Genomic DNA, 16752 nt, shown 5'->3' on the forward strand with positions numbered 1-16752 from the left:
GGCCGAAATAGCTCAGTTGGGAGAGCGTTAGACTGAAGATCTAAAGGTCCCTGGTTCGATCCCGGGTTTCGGCAGAGCAGCCTGGTCACGGTGTTTTTGGTCGACGGACTCCACTGACCAAATGCCAGCTCCTGTCAACCTGATTCCGCCTATTCTCATCGCTATCTGCCTTTCAGACGGCCAGGGACCAGGGCGTGTTGGTTCCATGGTGTAATGGTTAGCACTCTGGGCTTTGAATCCAGCGATCCGAGTTCAAATCTCGGTGGAACCTTTTCAGCTTGTTTTCCGGAAGGGCGGGAAAAAACTGAGCTGATGCGCAACCGCTGATGTGCTGGTGAAACTGGCACTCTAAAACCCAGGCGGTATCGGGGAAACGTGGGCTTAATAAGAAAAAGCTTCACTTGCTCTTTGCTGTCCACCTACTAGGCTGAATGACTAAACACCTCTGCTGCTCGGTGGTAAAAATCCACCCACGCCAAGGTTCCATGGTGCAATGGTTAGCACTCTGGACTCTGAATACAGCGATCCGAGTTCAAATTTCGGTGGGACCTGCTTTTGACAGGAATGTGTGCAGTACCGCGTCCGAAAAAACTTTTCCACAGCGCTCATCCAGGGAGTGCCCCTTTGAAGTGAGCGTAAAAGGCGTTACACAAAGTGGAGAATGCGGACATCGATCCCGCTATCTCTCGCATGCTAAGCGAGCGCTCTACCATTTGAACTAATTCCCCTCGACGATGTGGAAAGACGGTGTCCTTCGCTCTCAAAGACAACGGCCTGGACGATCCCTTTCATCTCTGCAAGTTCTGTAGCGTGGCCACAAAGCAAAGAGACCGTATTTTTTCTGTGCCGGCAACTTTGCACTGGCTACCGTTTAGTTGCACATTTAATGAAACTTTTGTGCTTTAAGCCTTGCAAACGGAAATGATTGCAGCCAGGCAGCAGCAGGAAGGTCGTGTGTGTTGGCTCGTTGGTCTAGGGGTATGATTCTCGCTTAGGGTGCGAGTGGTCCCGGGTTCAAATCATGGACGAGCCCGTTCTCAGGCTTTGCTTTTAATCACTTCAGCCTGACCAGGGCAACCAGGATATTTCTTGGAAATTGGGGACAAAAGCAATCAGAGTCGGGCCGGTTAGCTCAGTTGGTTAGAGCGTGGTGCTAATAACGCCAAGGTCGCGGGTTCGATCCCCGTACGGGCCAAGCTTTTGGTCTCTGCTCATCTCGAAAATGACGGGCGGTCTCCCAGAAATCCCTGCTGGACAAACCGCTTGATAACAGACCTGGCCGAAATAGCTCAGTTGGGAGAGCGTTAGACTGAAGATCTAAAGGTCCCTGGTTCGATCCCGGGTTTCGGCAGAGCAGCCTGGTCACGGTGTTTTTGGTCGACGGACTCCACTGACCAAATGCCAGCTCCTGTCAACCTGATTCCGCCTATTCTCATCGCTATCTGCCTTTCAGACGGCCAGGGACCAGGGCGTGTTGGTTCCATGGTGTAATGGTTAGCACTCTGGGCTTTGAATCCAGCGATCCGAGTTCAAATCTCGGTGGAACCTTTTCAGCTTGTTTTCCGGAAGGGCGGGAAAAAACTGAGCTGATGCGCAACCGCTGATGTGCTGGTGAAACTGGCACTCTAAAACCCAGGCGGTATCGGGGAAACGTGGGCTTAATAAGAAAAAGCTTCACTTGCTCTTTGCTGTCCACCTACTAGGCTGAATGACTAAACACCTCTGCTGCTCGGTGGTAAAAATCCACCCACGCCAAGGTTCCATGGTGCAATGGTTAGCACTCTGGACTCTGAATACAGCGATCCGAGTTCAAATTTCGGTGGGACCTGCTTTTGACAGGAATGTGTGCAGTACCGCGTCCGAAAAAACTTTTCCACAGCGCTCATCCAGGGAGTGCCCCTTTGAAGTGAGCGTAAAAGGCGTTACACAAAGTGGAGAATGCGGACATCGATCCCGCTATCTCTCGCATGCTAAGCGAGTGCTCTACCATTTGAACTAATTCCCCTCGACGATGTGGAAAGACGGTGTCCTTCGCTCTCAAAGACAACGGCCTGGACGATCCCTTTCATCTCTGCAAGTTCTGTAGCGTGGCCACAAAGCAAAGAGACCGTATTTTTTCTGTGCCGGCAACTTTGCACTGGCTACCGTTTAGTTGCACATTTAATGAAACTTTTGTGCTTTAAGCCTTGCAAACGGAAATGATTGCAGCCAGGCAGCAGCAGGAAGGTCGTGTGTGTTGGCTCGTTGGTCTAGGGGTATGATTCTCGCTTAGGGTGCGAGTGGTCCCGGGTTCAAATCATGGACGAGCCCGTTCTCAGGCTTTGCTTTTAATCACTTCAGCCTGACCAGGGCAACCAGGATATTTCTTGGAAATTGGGGACAAAAGCAATCAGAGTCGGGCCGGTTAGCTCAGTTGGTTAGAGTGTGGTGCTAATAACGCCAAGGTCGCGGGTTCGATCCCCGTACGGGCCAAGCTTTTGGTCTCTGCTCATCTCGAAAATGACGGGCGGTCTCCCAGAAATCCCTGCTGGACAAACCGCTTGATAACAGACCTGGCCGAAATAGCTCAGTTGGGAGAGCGTTAGACTGAAGATCTAAAGGTCCCTGGTTCGATCCCGGGTTTCGGCAGAGCAGCCTGGTCACCGTGTTTTTGGTCGACGGACTCCACTGACCAAATGCCAGCTCCTGTCAACCTGATTCCGCCTATTCTCATCGCTATCTGCCTTTCAGACGGCCAGGGACCAGAGCGTGTTGGTTCCATGGTGTGATGGTTAGCACTCTGGGCTTTGAATCCAGCGATCCGAGTTCAAATCTCGGTGGAACCTTTTCAGCTTGTTTTCCGGAAGGGCGGGAAAAACTGAGCTGATGCGCAACCGCTGATGTGGTGGTGAAACTGGCACTCTAAAACCAAGGCGGTATCGGGGAAACGTGGGCTTAATAAGAAAAAGCTTCACTTGCTCTTTGCTGTCCACCTACTAGGCTGAATGACTAAACACCTCTGCTGCTCGGTAGTAAAAATCCACCCACGCCAAGGTTCCATGGTGCAATGGTTAGCACTCTGGACTCTGAATGCAGCGATCCGAGTTCAAATTTCGGTGGGACCTGCTTTTGACAGGAATGTGTGCAGTACCACGTCCGAAAAAACTTTTCCACAGCGCTCATCCAGGGAGTGCCCCTTTGAAGTGAGCGTAAAAGGCGTTACACAAAGTGGAGAATGCGGGCATCGATCCCGCTATCTCTCGCATGCTAAGCGAGCGCTCTACCATTTGAACTAATTCCCCTCGACGATGTGGAGAGACGGTGTCCTTCGCTCTCAAAGACAACGGCCTGGACGATCCCTTTCATCTCTGCAAGTGCTGTAGCGTGGCCACAAAGCAAAGAGACCGTATTTTTTCTGTGCCGGCAACTTTGCACTGGCTACCGTTTAGTTGCACATTTAATGAAACTTTTGTGCTTTAAGCCTTGCAAACGGAAATGATTGCAGCCAGGCAGCAGCAGGAAGGGCGTGTGTGTTGGCTCGTTGGTCTAGGGGTATGATTCTCGCTTAGGGTGCGAGTGGTCCCGGGTTCAAATCATGGACGAGCCCGTTCTCAGGCTTTGCTTTTAATCACTTCAGCCTGACCAGGGCAACCAGGATATTTCTTGGAAATTGGGGACAAAAGCAATCAGAGTCGGGCCGGTTAGCTCAGTTGGTTAGAGTGTGGTGCTAATAACGCCAAGGTCGCGGGTTCGATCCCCGTACGGGCCAAGCTTTTGGTCTCTGCTCATCTCGAAAATGACGGGCGGTCTCCCAGAAATCCCTGCTGGACAAACCGCTTGATAACAGACCTGGCCGAAATAGCTCAGTTGGGAGAGCGTTAGACTGAAGATCTAAAGGTCCCTGGCTCGATCCCGGGTTTCGGCAGAGCAGCCTGGTCACCGTGTTTTTGGTCGACGGACTCCACTGACCAAATGCCAGCTCCTGTCAACCTGATTCCGCCTATTCTCATCGCTATCTGCCTTTCAGACGGCCAGGGACCAGAGCGTGTTGGTTCCATGGTGTGATGGTTAGCACTCTGGGCTTTGAATCCAGCGATCCGAGTTCAAATCTCGGTGGAACCTTTTCAGCTTGTTTTCCGGAAGGGCGGGAAAAACTGAGCTGATGCGCAACCGCTGATGTGGTGGTGAAACTGGCACTCTAAAACCAAGGCGGTATCGGGGAAACGTGGGCTTAATAAGAAAAAGCTTCACTTGCTCTTTGCTGTCCACCTACTAGGCTGAATGACTAAACACCTCTGCTGCTCGGTAGTAAAAATCCACCCACGCCAAGGTTCCATGGTGCAATGGTTAGCACTCTGGACTCTGAATACAGCGATCCGAGTTCAAATTTCGGTGGGACCTGCTTTTGACAGGAATGTGTGCAGTACCGCGTCCGAAAAAACTTTTCCACAGCGCTCATCCAGGGAGTGCCCCTTTGAAGTGAGCGTAAAAGGCGTTACACAAAGTGGAGAATGCGGGCATCGATCCCGCTATCTCTCGCATGCTAAGCGAGCGCTCTACCATTTGAACTAATTCCCCTCGACGATGTGGAGAGACGGTGTCCTTCGCTCTCAAAGACAACGGCCTGGACGATCCCTTTCATCTCTGCAAGTGCTGTAGCGTGGCCACAAAGCAAAGAGACCGTATTTTTTCTGTGCCGGCAACTTTGCACTGGCTACCGTTTAGTTGCACATTTAATGAAACTTTTGTGCTTTAAGCCTTGCAAACGGAAATGATTGCAGCCAGGCAGCAGCAGGAAGGGCGTGTGTGTTGGCTCGTTGGTCTAGGGGTATGATTCTCGCTTAGGGTGCGAATGGTCCCGGGTTCAAATCATGGACGACCCCGTTCTCAGGCTTTGCTTTTAATCACTTCAGCCTGACCAGGGCAACCAGGATATTTCTTGGAAATTGGGGACAAAAGCAATCAGAGTCGGGCCGGTTAGCTCAGTTGGTTAGAGCGTGGTGCTAATAACGCCAAGGTCGCGGGTTCGATCCCCGTACGGGCCAAGCTTTTGGTCTCTGCTCATCTCGAAAATGACGGGCGGTCTCCCAGAAATCCCTGCTGGACAAACCGCTTGATAACAGACCTGGCCGAAATAGCTCAGTTGGGAGAGCGTTAGACTGAAGATCTAAAGGTCCCTGGTTCGATCCCGGGTTTCGGCAGAGCAGCCTGGTCACCGTGTTTTTGGTCGACGGACTCCACTGACCAAATGCCAGCTCCTGTCAACCTGATTCCGCCTATTCTCATCGCTATCTGCCTTTCAGACGGCCAGGGACCAGGGCGTGTTGGTTCCATGGTGTAATGGTTAGCACTCTGCGCTTTGAATCCAGCGATCCGAGTTCAAATCTCGGTGGAACCTTTTCAGCTTGTTTTGCGGAAGGGCGGGAAAAAACTGAGCTGATGCACAACCGCTGATGTGGTGGTGAAACTGGCACTCTAAAACCCAGGCGGTATCGGGGAAACGTGGGCTTAATAAGAAAAAGCTTCACTTGCTCTTTGCTGTCCACCTACTAGGCTGAATGACTAAACACCTCTGCTGCTCGGTGGTAAAAATCCACCCACGCCAAGGTTCCATGGTGCAATGGTTAGCACTCTGGACTCTGAATACAGCGATCCGAGTTCAAATTTCGGTGGGACCTGCTTTTGACAGGAATGTGTGCAGTACCGCGTCCGAAAAAACTTTTCCACAGCGCTCATCCAGGGAGTGCCCCTTTGAAGTGAGCGTAAAAGGCGTTACACAAAGTGGAGAATGCGGGCATCGATCCCGCTATCTCTCGCATGCTAAGCGAGCGCTCTACCATTTAAACTAATTCCCCTCGACGATGTGGAGAGACGGTGTCCTCCGCTCTCAAAGACAGCGGCCTGTACGATCCCTTTCATCTCTGCAAGTGCTGTAGCTTGGCCACAAAGCAAAGAGACCGTATTTTTTCTGTGCCGGCAACTTTGCACTGGCTACCGTTTAGTTGCACATTTAATGAAACTTTTGTGCTTTAAGCCTTGCAAACGGAAATGATTGCAGCCAGGCAGCAGCAGGAAGGGCGTGTGTGTTGGCTCGTTGGTCTAGGGGTATGATTCTCGCTCAGGGTGCGAGTGGTCCCGGGTTCAAATCATGGACGAGCCCGTTCTCAGGCTTCGCTTTTAATCACTTCAGCCTGACCAGGGCAACCAGGATATTTCTTGGAAATTGGGGACAAAAGCAATCAGAGTCGGGTCGGTTAAATCAGTTGGTTAGAGCGTGGTGCTAATAACGCCAAGGTCGCGGGTTCGATCCCCGTACGGGCCAAGCTTTTGGTCTCTGCTCATCTCGAAAATGACGGGCGGTCTCCCAGAAATCCCTGCTGGACAAACCGCTTGATAACAGACCTGGCCGAAATAGCTCAGTTGGGAGAGCGTTAGACTGAAGATCTAAAGGTCCCTGGTTCGATCCCGGGTTTCGGCAGAGCAGCCTGGTCACCGTGTTTTTGGTCGACGGACTCCACTGACCAAATGCCAGCTCCTGTCAACCTGATTCCGCCTATTCTCATCGCTATCTGCCTTTCAGACGGCCAGGGACCAGGGCGTGTTGGTTCCATGGTGTAATGGTTAGCACTCTGGGCTTTGAATCCAGCGATCCGAGTTCAAATCTCGGTGGAACCTTTTCAGCTTGTTTTCCGGAAGGGCGGGAAAAAACTGAGCTGATGCGCAACCGCTGATGTGGTGGTGAAACTGGCACTCTAAAACCAAGGCGGTATCGGGGAAACGTGGGCTTAATAAGAAAAAGCTTCACTTGCTCTTTGCTGTCCACCTACTAGGCTGAATGACTAAACACCTCTGCTGCTCGGTGGTAAAAATCCACCCACGCCAAGGTTCCATGGTGCAATGGTTAGCACTCTGGACTCTGAATACAGCGATCCGAGTTCAAATTTCGGTGGGACCTGCTTTTGACAGGAATGTGTGCAGTACCGCGTCCGAAAAAACTTTTCCACAGCGCTCATCCAGGGAGTGCCCCTTTGAAGTGAGCGTAAAAGGCGTTACACAAAGTGGAGAATGCGGACATCGATCCCGCTATCTCTCGCATGCTAAGCGAGCGCTCTACCATTTGAACTAATTCCCCTCGACGATGTGGAAAGACGGTGTCCTTCGCTCTCAAAGACAACGGCCTGGACGATCCCTTTCATCTCTGCAAGTTCTGTAGCGTGGCCACAAAGCAAAGAGACCGTATTTTTTCTGTGCCGGCAACTTTGCACTGGCTACCGTTTAGTTGCACATTTAATGAAACTTTTGTGCTTTAAGCCTTGCAAACGGAAATGATTGCAGCCAGGCAGCAGCAGGAAGGTCGTGTGTGTTGGCTCGTTGGTCTAGGGGTATGATTCTCGCTTAGGGTGCGAGTGGTCCCGGGTTCAAATCATGGACGAGCCCGTTCTCAGGCTTTGCTTTTAATCACTTCAGCCTGACCAGGGCAACCAGGATATTTCTTGGAAATTGGGGACAAAAGCAATCAGAGTCGGGCCGGTTAGCTCAGTTGGTTAGAGCGTGGTGCTAATAACGCCAAGGTCGCGGGTTCGATCCCCGTACGGGCCAAGCTTTTGGTCTCTGCTCACTTAGAAAATGACGGGCGGTCTCCCAGAAATCCCTGCTGGACAAACCGCTTGATAACAGACCTGGCCGAAATAGCTCATTTGGGAGAGCGTTAGACTGAAGATCTAAAGGTCCCTGGTTCGATCCCGGGTTTCGGCAGAGCAGCCTGGTCACGGTGTTTTTGGTCGACGGACTCCACTGACCAAATGCCAGCTCCTGTCAACCTGATTCCGCCTATTCTCATCGCTATCTGCCTTTCAGACGGCCAGGGACCAGGGCGTGTTGGTTCCATGGTGTAATGGTTAGCACTCTGGGCTTTGAATCCAGCGATCCGAGTTCAAATCTCGGTGGAACCTTTTCAGCTTGTTTTGCGGAAGGGCGGGAAAAAACTGAGCTGATGCGCAACCGCTGATGTGGTGGTGAAACTGGCACTCTAAAACCCAGGCGGTATCGGGGAAACGTGGGCTTAATAAGAAAAAGCTTCACTTGCTCTTTGCTGTCCACCTACTAGGCTGAATGACTAAACACCTCTGCTGCTCGGTGGTAAAAATCCACCCACGCCAAGATTCCATGGTGCAATGGTTAGCACTCTGGACTCTGAATACAGCGATCCGAGTTCAAATTTCGGTGGGACCTGCTTTTGACAGGAATGTGTGCAGTACCGCGTCCGAAAAAACTTTTCCACAGCGCTCATCCAGGGAGTGCCCCTTTGAAGTGAGCGTAAAAGGCGTTACACAAAGTGGAGAATGCGGACATCGATCCCGCTATCTCTCGCATGCTAAGCGAGCGCTCTACCATTTGAACTAATTCCCCTCGACGATGTGGAAAGACGGTGTCCTTCGCTCTCAAAGACAACGGCCTGGACGATCCCTTTCATCTCTGCAAGTTCTGTAGCGTGGCCACAAAGCAAAGAGACCGTATTTTTTCTGTGCCGGCAACTTTGCACTGGCTACCGTTTAGTTGCACATTTAATGAAACTTTTGTGCTTTAAGCCTTGCAAACGGAAATGATTGCAGCCAGGCAGCAGCAGGAAGGTCGTGTGTGTTGGCTCGTTGGTCTAGGGGTATGATTCTCGCTTAGGGTGCGAGTGGTCCCGGGTTCAAATCATGGACGAGCCCGTTCTCAGGCTTTGCTTTTAATCACTTCAGCCTGACCAGGGCAACCAGGATATTCCTTGGAAATTGGGGACAAAAGCAATCAGAGTCAGGCCGGTTAGCTCAGTTGGTTAGAGCGTGGTGCTAATAACGCCAAGGTCGCGGGTTCGATCCCCGTACGGGCCAAGCTTTTGGTCTCTGCTCATCTCGAAAATGACGGGCGGTCTCCCAGAAATCCCTGCTGGACAAACCGCTTGATAACAGACCTGGCCGAAATAGCTCAGTTGGGAGAGCGTTAGACTGAAGATCTAAAGGTCCCTGGTTCGATCCCGGGTTTCGGCAGAGCAGCCTGGTCACGGTGTTTTTGGTCGACGGACTCCACTGACCAAATGCCAGCTCCTGTCAACCTGATTCCGCCTATTCTCATCGCTATCTGCCTTTCAGACGGCCAGGGACCAGGGCGTGTTGGTTCCATGGTGTAATGGTTAGCACTCTGGGCTTTGAATCCAGCGATCCGAGTTCAAATCTCGGTGGAACCTTTTCAGCTTGTTTTCCGGAAGGGCGGGAAAAAACTGAGCTGATGCGCAACCGCTGATGTGCTGGTGAAACTGGCACTCTAAAACCCAGGCGGTATCGGGGAAACGTGGGCTTAATAAGAAAAAGCTTCACTTGCTCTTTGCTGTCCACCTACTAGGCTGAATGACTAAACACCTCTGCTGCTCGGTGGTAAAAATCCACCCACGCCAAGGTTCCATGGTGCAATGGCTAGCACTCTGGACTCTGAATACAGCGATCCGAGTTCAAATTTCGGTGGGACCTGCTTTTGACAGGAATGTGTGCAGTACCGCGTCCGAAAAAACTTTTCCACAGCGCTCATCCAGGGAGTGCCCCTTTGAAGTGAGCGTAAAAGGCGTTACACAAAGTGGAGAATGCGGGCATCGATCCCGCTATCTCTCGCATGCTAAGCGAGCGCTCTACCATTTGAACTAATTCCCCTCGACGATGTGGAGAGACGGTGTCCTTCGCTCTCAAAGACAACGGCCTGGACGATCCCTTTCATCTCTGCAAGTGCTGTAGCGTGGCCACAAAGCAAAGAGACCGTATTTTTTCTGTGCCGGCAACTTTGCACTGGCTACTGTTTAGTTGCACATTTAATGAAACTTTTGTGCTTTAAGCCTTGCAAACGGAAATGATTGCAGCCAGGCAGCAGCAGGAAGGGCGTGTGTGTTGGCTCGTTGGTCTAGGGGTATGATTCTCGCTTAGGGTGCGAGTGGTCCCGGGTTCAAATCATGGACGAGCCCGTTCTCAGGCTTTGCTTTTAATCACTTCAGCCTGACCAGGGCAACCAGGATATTTCTTGGAAATTGGGGACAAAAGCAGTCAGAGTCGGGCCGGATAGCTCAGTTGGTTAGAGCGTGGTGTTAATAACGCCAAGGTTGTGGGTTCGATCCCCATACGGGCCAAGCTTTTGGTCTCTGCTCATCTCGAAAATGACGGGCGGTCTCCCAGAAATCCCTGCTGGACAAACCGCTTGACAACAGACCTGGCCGAAATAGCACAGTTGGGAGAGCGTTAGACTGAAGATCTAAAGGTCCCTGGTTCGATCCCGGGTTTCGGCAGAGCAGCCTGGTCACCGAGTTTTTGGTCGACGGACTCCACTGACCAAATGCCAGCTCCTTTCAACCTGATTCCGCCTATTCTCATCGCTATCTGCCTTTCAGACGGCCAGGGACCAGGGCGTGTTGGTTCCATGGTGTGATGGTTAGCACTCTGGGCTTTGAATCCAGCGATCCGAGTTCAAATCTCGGTGGAACCTTTTCAGCTTGTTTAGCGGAAGGGCGGGAAAAAACAGAGCTGATGCGCAACCGCTGATGTGGTGGTGAAACTGGCACTCTAAAACCCAGGCGGTATCGGGGAAACGTGGGCTTAATAAGAAAAAGCTTCACTTGCTCTTTGCTGTCCACCTACTAGGCTGAATGACTAAACACCTCTGCTGCTCGGTGGTAAAAATCCACCCACGCCAAGGTTCCATGGTGCAATGGTTAGCACTCTGGACTCTGAATACAGCGATCCGAGTTCAAATTTCGGTGGGACCTGCTTTTGACAGGAATGTGTGCAGTACCGCGTCCGAAAAAACTTTTCCACAGCGCTCATCCAGGGAGTGCCCCTTTGAAGTGAGCGTAAAAGGCGTTTCACAAAGTGGAGAATGCGGGCATCGATCACGCTATCTCTCGCATGCTAAGCGAGCGCTCTACCATTTGAACTAATTCCCCTCCACGATGTGGAAAGACGGTGTCCTTCGCTCTCAAAGACAACGGCCTGGACGATCCCTTTCATCTCTGCAAGTGCTGTAGCGTGGCCACAAAGCAAAGAGACCGTATTTTTTCTGTGCCGGCAACTTTGCACTGGCTACCGTTTAGTTGCACATTTAATGAAACTTTTGTGCTTTAAGCCTTGCAAACGGAAATGATTGCAGCCAGGCAGCAGCAGGAAGGGCGTGTGTGTTGGCTCGTTGGTCTAGGGGTATGATTCTCGCTTAGGGTGCGAGTGGTCCCGGGTTCAAATCATGGACGAGCCCGTTCTCAGGCTTTGCTTTTAATCACTTCAGCCTGACCAGGGCAACCAGGATATTTCTTGGAAATTGGGGACAAAAGCATTCAGAGTTGGGCCGGTTAGCTCAGTTGGTTAGAGCGTGGTGCTAATAACGCCAAGGTCGCGGGTTCGATCCCCGTATGGGCCAAGCTTTTGGTCTCTGCTCATCTCGAAAATGACGGGCGGTCTCCCAGAAATCCCTGCTGGACAAACCGCTTGATAACAGACCTGGCCGAAATAGCTCAGTTGGGAGAGCGTTAGACTGAAGATCTAAAGGTCCCTGGTTCGATCCCGGGTTTCGGCAGAGCAGCCTGGTCATGGTGTTTTTGGTCGACGGACTCCACTGACCAAATGCCAGCTCCTGTCAACCTGATTCCGCCTATTCTCATCGCTATCTGCCTTTCAGACGGCCAGGGACCAGGGCGTGTTGGTTCCATGGTGTAATGGTTAGCACTCTGGGCTTTGAATCCAGCGATCCGAGTTCAAATCTCGGTGGAACCTTTTCAGCTTGTTTTCCGGAAGGGCGGGAAAAAACTGAGCTGATGCGCAACCGCTGATGTGGTGGTGAAACTGGCACTCTAAAACCCAGGCGGTATCGGGGAAACGTGGGCTTAATAAGAAAAAGCTTCACTTGCTCTTTGCTGTCCACCTACTAGGCTGAATGACTAAACACCTCTGCTGCTCGGTGGTAAAAATCCACCCACGCCAAGGTTCCATGGTGCAATGGTTAGCACTCTGGACTCTGAATACAGCGATCCGAGTTCAAATTTCGGTGGGACCTGCTTTTGACAGGAATGTGTGCAGTACCGCGTCCGAAAAAACTTTTCCACAGCGCTCATCCAGGGAGTGCCCCTTTGAAGTGAGCGTAAAAGGCGTTACACAAAGTGGAGAATGCGGACATCGATCCCGCTATCTCTCGCATGCTAAGCGAGCGCTCTACCATTTGAACTAATTCCCCTCGACGATGTGGAAAGACGGTGTCCTTCGCTCTCAAAGACAACGGCCTGGACGATCCCTTTCATCTCTGCAAGTTCTGTAGCGTGGCCACAAAGCAAAGAGACCGTATTTTTTCTGTGCCGGCAACTTTGCACTGGCTACCGTTTAGTTGCACATTTAATGAAACTTTTGTGCTTTAAGCCTTGCAAACGGAAATGATTGCAGCCAGGCAGCAGCAGGAAGGTCGTGTGTGTTGGCTCGTTGGTCTAGGGGTATGATTCTCGCTTAGGGTGCGAGTGGTCCCGGGTTCAAATCATGGACGAGCCCGTTCTCAGGCTTTGCTTTTAATCACTTCAGCCTGACCAGGGCAACCAGGATATTTCTTGGAAATTGGGGACAAAAGCAATCAGAGTCGGGCCGGTTAGCTCAGTTGGTTAGAGCGTGGTGCTAATAACGCCAAGGTCGCGGGTTCGATCCCCGTACGGGCCAAGCTTTTGGTCTCTGCTCATCTCGAAAATGACGGGCGGTCTCCCAGAAATCCCTGCTGGACAAACCGCTTGATAACAGACCTGGCCGAAATAGCTCAGTTGGGAGAGCGTTAGACTGAAGATCTAAAGGTCCCTGGTTCGATCCCGGGTTTCGGCAGAGCAGCCTGGTCATGGTGTTTTTGGTCGACGGACTCCACTGACCAAATGCCAGCTCCTGTCAACCTGATTCCGCCTATTCTCATCGCTATCTGCCTTTCAGACGGCCAGGGACCAGGGCGTGTTGGTTCCATGGTGTAATGGTTAGCACTCTGGGCTTTGAATCCAGCGATCCGAGTTCAAATCTCGGTGGAACCTTTTCAGCTTGTTTTCCGGAAGGGCGGGAAAAAACTGAGCTGATGCGCAACCGCTGATGTGGTGGTGAAACTGGCACTCTAAAACCCAGGCGGTATCGGGGAAACGTGGGCTTAATAAGAAAAAGCTTCACTTGCTCTTTGCTGTCCACCTACTAGGCTGAATGACTAAACACCTCTGCTGCTCGGTGGTAAAAATCCACCCACGCCAAGGTTCCATGGTGCAATGGTTAGCACTCTGGACTCTGAATACAGCGATCCGAGTTCAAATTTCGGTGGGACCTGCTTTTGACAGGAATGTGTGCAGTACCGCGTCCGAAAAAACTTTTCCACAGCGCTCATCCAGGGAGTGCCCCTTTGAAGTGAGCGTAAAAGGCGTTACACAAAGTGGAGAATGCGGACATCGATCCCGCTATCTCTCGCATGCTAAGCGAGCGCTCTACCATTTGAACTAATTCCCCTCGACGATGTGGAAAGACGGTGTCCTTCGCTCTCAAAGACAACGGCCTGGACGATCCCTTTCATCTCTGCAAGTTCTGTAGCGTGGCCACAAAGCAAAGAGACCGTATTTTTTCTGTGCCGGCAACTTTGCACTGGCTACCGTTTAGTTGCACATTTAATGAAACTTTTGTGCTTTAAGCCTTGCAAACGGAAATGATTGCAGCCAGGCAGCAGCAGGAAGGGCGTGTGTGTTGGCTCGTTGGTTTAGGGGTATGATTCTCGCTTAGGGTGCGAGTGGTCCCGGGTTCAAATCATGGACGACCCCGTTCTCAGGCTTTGCTTTTAATCACTTCAGCCTGACCAGGGCAACCAGGATATTTCTTGGAAATTGGGGACAAAAGCAATCAGAGTCGGGCCGATTAGCTCAGTTGGTTAGAGCGTGGTGCTAATAACGCCAAGGTCGCGGGTTCGATCCCTGTACGGGCCAAGCTTTTGGTCTCTGCTCATCTCGAAAATGACGGGCGGTCTCCCAGAAATCCCTGCTGGACAAACCGCTTGATAACAGACCTGGCCGAAATAGCTCAGTTGGGAGAGCGTTAGACTGAAGATCTAAAGGTCCCTGGTTCGATCCCGGGTTTCGGCAGAGCAGCCTGGTCACCGTGTTTTTGGTCGACGGACTCCACTGACCAAATGCCAGCTCCTGTCAACCTGATTCCGCCTATTCTCATCGCTATCTGCCTTTCAGACGGCCAGGGACCAGGGCGTGTTGGTTCCATGGTGTAATGGTTAGCACTCTGCGCTTTGAATCCAGCGATCCGAGTTCAAATCTCGGTGGAACCTTTTCAGCTTGTTTTGCGGAAGGGCGGGAAAAAACTGAGCTGATGCGCAACCGCTGATGTGGTGGTGAAACTGGCACTCTAAAACCCAGGCGGTATCGGGGAAACGTGGGCTTAATAAGAAAAAGCTTCACTTGCTCTTTGCTGTCCACCTACTAGGCTGAATGACTAAACACCTCTGCTGCTCGGTGGTAAAAATCCACCCACGCCAAGGTTCCATGGTGCAATGGTTAGCACTCTGGACTCTGAATACAGCGATCCGAGTTCAAATTTCGGTGGGACCTGCTTTTGACAGGAATGTGTGCAGTACCGCGTCCGAAAAAACTTTTCCACAGCGCTCATCCAGGGAGTGCCCCTTTGAAGTGAGCGTAAAAGGCGTTACACAAAGTGGAGAATGCGGGCATCGATCCCGCTATCTCTCGCATGCTAAGCGAGCGCTCTACCATTTGAACTAATTCCCCTCGACAATGTGGAGAGACGGTGTCCTCCGCTCTCAAAGACAGCGGCCTGTACGATCCCTTTCATCTCTGCAAGTGCTGTAGCTTGGCCACAAAGCAAAGAGACCGTATTTTTTCTGTGCCGGCAACTTTGCACTGGCTACCGTTTAGTTGCACATTTAATGAAACTTTTGTGCTTTAAGCCTTGCAAACGGAAATGATTGCAGCCAGGCAGCAGCAGGAAGGGCGTGTGTGTTGGCTCGTTGGTCTAGGGGTATGATTCTCGCTTAGGGTGCGAGTGGTCCCGGGTTCAAATCATGGACGAGCCAGTTCTTAGGCTTTGCTTTTAATCACTTCAGCCTGACCAGGGCAACCAGGATATTTCTTGGAAATTGGGGACAAAAGCATTCAGAGTTGTGCCGGTTAGCTCAGTTGGTTAGAGCGTGGTGCTAATAACGCCAAGGTCGCGGGTTCGATCCCCGTATGGGCCAAGCTTTTGGTCTCTGCTCATCTCGAAAATGACGGGCGGTCTCCCAGAAATCCCTGCTGGACAAACCGCTTGATAACAGACCTGGCCGAAATAGCTCAGTTGGGAGAGCGTTAGACTGAAGATCTAAAGGTCCCTGGTTCGATCCCGGGTTTCGGCAGAGCAGCCTGGTCATGGTGTTTTTGGTCGACGGACTCCACTGACCAAATGCCAGCTCCTGTCAACCTGATTCCGCCTATTCTCATCGCTATCTGCCTTTCAGACGGCCAGGGACCAGGGCGTGTTGGTTCCATGGTGTAATGGTTAGCACTCTGGGCTTTGAATCCAGCGATCCGAGTTCAAATCTCGGTGGAACCTTTTCAGCTTGTTTTCCGGAAGGGCGGGAAAAAACTGAGCTGATGCGCAACTGCTGATGTGCTGGTGAAACTGGCACTCTAAAACCCAGGCGGTATCGGGGAAACGTGGGCTTAATAAGAAAAAGCTTCACTTGCTCTTTGCTGTCCACCTACTAGGCTGAATGACTAAACACCTCTGCTGCTCGGTGGTAAAAATCCACCCACGCCAAGGTTCCATGGTGCAATGGTTAGCACTCTGGACTCTAAATACAGCGATCCGAGTTCAAATTTCGGTGGGACCTGCTTTTGACAGGAATGTGTGCAGTACCGCGTCCGAAAAAACTTTTCCACAGCGCTCATCCAGGGAGTGCCCCTTTGAAGTGAGCGTAAAAGGCGTTACACAAAGTGGAGAATGCGGACATCGATCCCGCTATCTCTCGCATGCTAAGCGAGCGCTCTACCATTTGAACTAATTCCCCTCGACGATGTGGAAAGACGGTGTCCTTCGCTCTCAAAGACAACGGCCTGGACGATCCCTTTCATCTCTGCAAGTTCTGTAGCGTGGCCACAAAGCAAAGAGACCGTATTTTTTCTGTGCCGGCAACTTTGCACTGGCTACCGTTTAGTTGCACATTTAATGAAACTTTTGTGCTTTAAGCCTTGCAAACGGAAATGATTGCAGCCAGGCAGCAGCAGGAAGGTCGTGTGTGTTGGCTCGTTGGTCTAGGGGTATGATTCTCGCTTAGGGTGCGAGTGGTCCCGGGGTCAAATCATGGACGAGCCCGTTCTCAGGCTTTGCTTTTAATCACTTCAGCCTGACCAGGGCAACCAGGATATTTCTTGGAAATTGGGGACAAAAGCAATCAGAGTCGGGCCGGTTAGCTCAGTTGGTTAGAGCGTGGTGCTAATAACGCCAAGGTCGCGGGTTCGATCCCCGTACGGGCCAAGCTTTTGGTCTCTGCTCATCTCGAAAATGACGGGCGGTCTCCCAGAAATCCCTGCTGGACAAACCGCTTGATAACAGACCTGGCCGAAATAGCTCAGTTGGGAGAGCGTTAGACTGAAGATCTAAAGGTCCCTGGTTCGATCCCGGGTTTCGGCAAAGCAGCCTGGTCACGGTGTTTTTGGTCGACGGACTCCACTGACCAAATGCCAGCTCCTGTCAACCTGATTCCGCCTAT

The 16752-nt window shown here is 51.6% G+C and overlaps 1 long non-coding RNA gene and 31 other non-coding genes across 32 annotated transcripts in view; 31 read left to right on the plus strand and 1 right to left on the minus strand.

Moving 5' to 3' along the window:
* The window catches only part of LOC148966930 (uncharacterized), a 461761-nt gene that overhangs the window by 182054 nt on the left and 262955 nt on the right, over window positions 1–16752 (minus strand). The window lies entirely within an intron of this gene.
* On the plus strand, window positions 2–74 carry trnaf-gaa (transfer RNA phenylalanine (anticodon GAA)). Its single transcript has one exon. It is a non-coding gene; the product is annotated as a tRNA-Phe (tRNA).
* On the plus strand, window positions 200–271 carry trnaq-uug (transfer RNA glutamine (anticodon UUG)). The gene has a single exon. It is a non-coding gene; the product is annotated as a tRNA-Gln (tRNA).
* On the plus strand, window positions 1122–1195 carry trnai-aau (transfer RNA isoleucine (anticodon AAU)). The gene has a single exon. It is a non-coding gene; the product is annotated as a tRNA-Ile (tRNA).
* trnaf-gaa (transfer RNA phenylalanine (anticodon GAA)) lies at window positions 1279–1351 on the plus strand. Its single transcript has one exon. It is a non-coding gene; the product is annotated as a tRNA-Phe (tRNA).
* Window positions 1477–1548, plus strand: trnaq-uug (transfer RNA glutamine (anticodon UUG)). The gene has a single exon. It is a non-coding gene; the product is annotated as a tRNA-Gln (tRNA).
* Window positions 2399–2472, plus strand: trnai-aau (transfer RNA isoleucine (anticodon AAU)). Its single transcript has one exon. It is a non-coding gene; the product is annotated as a tRNA-Ile (tRNA).
* Window positions 2556–2628, plus strand: trnaf-gaa (transfer RNA phenylalanine (anticodon GAA)). Its single transcript has one exon. It is a non-coding gene; the product is annotated as a tRNA-Phe (tRNA).
* On the plus strand, window positions 3675–3748 carry trnai-aau (transfer RNA isoleucine (anticodon AAU)). The gene has a single exon. It is a non-coding gene; the product is annotated as a tRNA-Ile (tRNA).
* trnaf-gaa (transfer RNA phenylalanine (anticodon GAA)) lies at window positions 3832–3904 on the plus strand. Its single transcript has one exon. It is a non-coding gene; the product is annotated as a tRNA-Phe (tRNA).
* trnai-aau (transfer RNA isoleucine (anticodon AAU)) lies at window positions 4951–5024 on the plus strand. Its single transcript has one exon. It is a non-coding gene; the product is annotated as a tRNA-Ile (tRNA).
* Window positions 5108–5180, plus strand: trnaf-gaa (transfer RNA phenylalanine (anticodon GAA)). Its single transcript has one exon. It is a non-coding gene; the product is annotated as a tRNA-Phe (tRNA).
* trnaf-gaa (transfer RNA phenylalanine (anticodon GAA)) lies at window positions 6385–6457 on the plus strand. The gene has a single exon. It is a non-coding gene; the product is annotated as a tRNA-Phe (tRNA).
* Window positions 6583–6654, plus strand: trnaq-uug (transfer RNA glutamine (anticodon UUG)). The gene has a single exon. It is a non-coding gene; the product is annotated as a tRNA-Gln (tRNA).
* On the plus strand, window positions 7505–7578 carry trnai-aau (transfer RNA isoleucine (anticodon AAU)). Its single transcript has one exon. It is a non-coding gene; the product is annotated as a tRNA-Ile (tRNA).
* Window positions 7662–7734, plus strand: trnaf-gaa (transfer RNA phenylalanine (anticodon GAA)). Its single transcript has one exon. It is a non-coding gene; the product is annotated as a tRNA-Phe (tRNA).
* Window positions 7860–7931, plus strand: trnaq-uug (transfer RNA glutamine (anticodon UUG)). The gene has a single exon. It is a non-coding gene; the product is annotated as a tRNA-Gln (tRNA).
* trnai-aau (transfer RNA isoleucine (anticodon AAU)) lies at window positions 8782–8855 on the plus strand. Its single transcript has one exon. It is a non-coding gene; the product is annotated as a tRNA-Ile (tRNA).
* trnaf-gaa (transfer RNA phenylalanine (anticodon GAA)) lies at window positions 8939–9011 on the plus strand. Its single transcript has one exon. It is a non-coding gene; the product is annotated as a tRNA-Phe (tRNA).
* Window positions 9137–9208, plus strand: trnaq-uug (transfer RNA glutamine (anticodon UUG)). The gene has a single exon. It is a non-coding gene; the product is annotated as a tRNA-Gln (tRNA).
* Window positions 11336–11409, plus strand: trnai-aau (transfer RNA isoleucine (anticodon AAU)). Its single transcript has one exon. It is a non-coding gene; the product is annotated as a tRNA-Ile (tRNA).
* Window positions 11493–11565, plus strand: trnaf-gaa (transfer RNA phenylalanine (anticodon GAA)). Its single transcript has one exon. It is a non-coding gene; the product is annotated as a tRNA-Phe (tRNA).
* Window positions 11691–11762, plus strand: trnaq-uug (transfer RNA glutamine (anticodon UUG)). The gene has a single exon. It is a non-coding gene; the product is annotated as a tRNA-Gln (tRNA).
* Window positions 12613–12686, plus strand: trnai-aau (transfer RNA isoleucine (anticodon AAU)). Its single transcript has one exon. It is a non-coding gene; the product is annotated as a tRNA-Ile (tRNA).
* trnaf-gaa (transfer RNA phenylalanine (anticodon GAA)) lies at window positions 12770–12842 on the plus strand. Its single transcript has one exon. It is a non-coding gene; the product is annotated as a tRNA-Phe (tRNA).
* Window positions 12968–13039, plus strand: trnaq-uug (transfer RNA glutamine (anticodon UUG)). The gene has a single exon. It is a non-coding gene; the product is annotated as a tRNA-Gln (tRNA).
* On the plus strand, window positions 14047–14119 carry trnaf-gaa (transfer RNA phenylalanine (anticodon GAA)). The gene has a single exon. It is a non-coding gene; the product is annotated as a tRNA-Phe (tRNA).
* trnai-aau (transfer RNA isoleucine (anticodon AAU)) lies at window positions 15167–15240 on the plus strand. The gene has a single exon. It is a non-coding gene; the product is annotated as a tRNA-Ile (tRNA).
* Window positions 15324–15396, plus strand: trnaf-gaa (transfer RNA phenylalanine (anticodon GAA)). Its single transcript has one exon. It is a non-coding gene; the product is annotated as a tRNA-Phe (tRNA).
* On the plus strand, window positions 15522–15593 carry trnaq-uug (transfer RNA glutamine (anticodon UUG)). The gene has a single exon. It is a non-coding gene; the product is annotated as a tRNA-Gln (tRNA).
* Window positions 16444–16517, plus strand: trnai-aau (transfer RNA isoleucine (anticodon AAU)). Its single transcript has one exon. It is a non-coding gene; the product is annotated as a tRNA-Ile (tRNA).
* On the plus strand, window positions 16601–16673 carry trnaf-gaa (transfer RNA phenylalanine (anticodon GAA)). The gene has a single exon. It is a non-coding gene; the product is annotated as a tRNA-Phe (tRNA).

The sequence above is a fragment of the Pimephales promelas genome, chromosome 24, assembly GCF_988280905.1.
Source record: "Pimephales promelas chromosome 24, fPimPro1.hap1.1, whole genome shotgun sequence".
In the NCBI taxonomy this organism is placed as follows: Eukaryota; Metazoa; Chordata; class Actinopteri; order Cypriniformes; family Leuciscidae; genus Pimephales; species Pimephales promelas.